The following is a 2,025-nucleotide window of genomic DNA, read 5'->3' as shown; positions in this document are numbered from 1 at the left end:
TGATCTTTACAACAGTTCTGTGAGATAAGTAAGTATTGGTCTCTGGTTCAGAAAACTGGTTTCTTCAAAGTGAAATGATAAATGGAAGAGTATCCTGACCTTAAACTTGGCTTTTTTTATTGCCCATTCACCTTGAAGACTGGTTCCAGTCACTAGTGTTACCTTCCAAGGACAATGTCATTCTGGTTACAACCAGCTTGCTCCCCTGCCCTGAGCTTTCTGTCCAAGTCAGTCCAGGTGTGGGTCTGGGGCAGGGGACAGCTCACCCATTTCCCACTGTACGGAACAGAGGCTGTGTCTTGGGCCTCAGCCACAAAGGTTTCTCCTTTGGGTTTCTGTTTCCCTCTTTCAGTTCAGAGTCTGTCGTCTGAACCATGAGGATCTGGTGGTTTCTGCTTGCCATTGGAATCTGCGCAGGGAACATAAGCTCACAAGACTCACAAGGCACCCTGGCATCCCTGGGAACCCTAGTCACAACGGTCTGCCTGGAAGAGATGGACGAGACGGAGCGAAGGGTGACAAAGGGGATGCAGGTACTCACCTGCTGGCTTTGGCTGCCTTTCAACTTTTCTCCCTTCATTCCTTTCATCTCATTCACTCATCATCTGTGTGATTTTCCACCTACCCACTCACACCCCATCCATCCATCCATCCATCCACCCAGCAACACTCGCTGGGGCCTGACCCCATTCATTCATCCACCCATCTGCCCAGCAACGCTCATGGGGTCTGCTCCATGCTAGACTGTGTGCCAGGTGCTGGTGGAGAGCACAGGGTGAGATGGCCATGACCTCTACCCTCCCGGGTTCTCTCATCTCTGACACTGCAGAACATTTTCAGTAGTATACGATGTCATGGATCCTCCCACCTCAGGCGAAAGGTATGATGGATTTTTGGCAACGAAAGACTAATAGAGAGATCTGATTGTGAATTATTTGGCAGCAAGCAGCCAGCTGCAGTGCAGGTGAGAGCTAATACTGCATCGTGCCATGAAGCAGGAGATGCGGAGTGACAGATGACACAAAAGGAGATGAGAATCTGAAGCCATAGAGCTGCTGCTTATGCATCTGTGACCTAGGTTGGGACCCTGTCCCAGGGTCTGGGGATCTGGGGACAGGATCCATCCTCTGGGAGGGAGATTTGCCAAAGCTGAGAAGTCTGAGTGGTTTCCATACCAACAACCAGTAGACTTGGTTTCTGAATGGGGTACCATTCTTGAGCCCTGGTCTTGACAGTACGGTCACATATCTAAGACTTATGCAGAATGATCCATCTGGGTTAAGGGCACAGTTCAGTGGCATAAGAAAGAAAATGTCAAAACTTCTATGGACCTTTTTCAAGAGAAGTTTTTGTTTCTAACATGTCTCCGCTTATGGCTTTTGGTGGCCCGCTGGTTTTTTGAGTGGGCTGGATGAAGTCAAGCGTCCCCAGGAAGCCACTTTATTTCTTTGGAGCCACCATCCTGCACATGTGCTCTGTGAGGTGTCTTCTCCTGGCTCACATCTCCAGCTCACTGACACTGCTCCAGGGCCCTGTAGCGAACAGCCCAGTCCAAATGAATAGCAAAACCTTACCCTTAATGAAATCAGGTCTTCTGCCCTCACACCGGGACCACAGTGGGGTGTGTGTGTGTGCATTGTATTTCTGAATATGTAGGCTCTTGATTTTTTTATTTCTGTCATAAAATATTACACACAAAAGGAGATAAATAGGTGGTAGATAAAAAATACAGAGGACTAAGACAAACACTCCTATATTCAAAACCAAATTTCTCCACCTCTTCCCTGTTGAATTTCTCTCCTCTTTGCTCAGCAATGTCCATTCTTTCAAGTTTTACATACTTCTTACGAGCAAATGTTATACCTATTTTTTTCTATGTAATTCATAGGTATTATGTATAATATATATTATTTCTTAGAAGGATATTCATTCACATTGCTCACACTAAAAATTTACTTCATTTTTATCTTACCATCTTAAAGTGTATTTTTGTGTATGTTTTATAATAAACATAATTTTCATATA

This window comes from Mandrillus leucophaeus, unplaced genomic scaffold, assembly GCF_000951045.1.
Source record: "Mandrillus leucophaeus isolate KB7577 unplaced genomic scaffold, Mleu.le_1.0 Scaffold61, whole genome shotgun sequence".
NCBI lineage: Eukaryota > Metazoa > Chordata > Mammalia > Primates > Cercopithecidae > Mandrillus > Mandrillus leucophaeus.
This window is presented reverse-complemented; position numbering follows the sequence as displayed.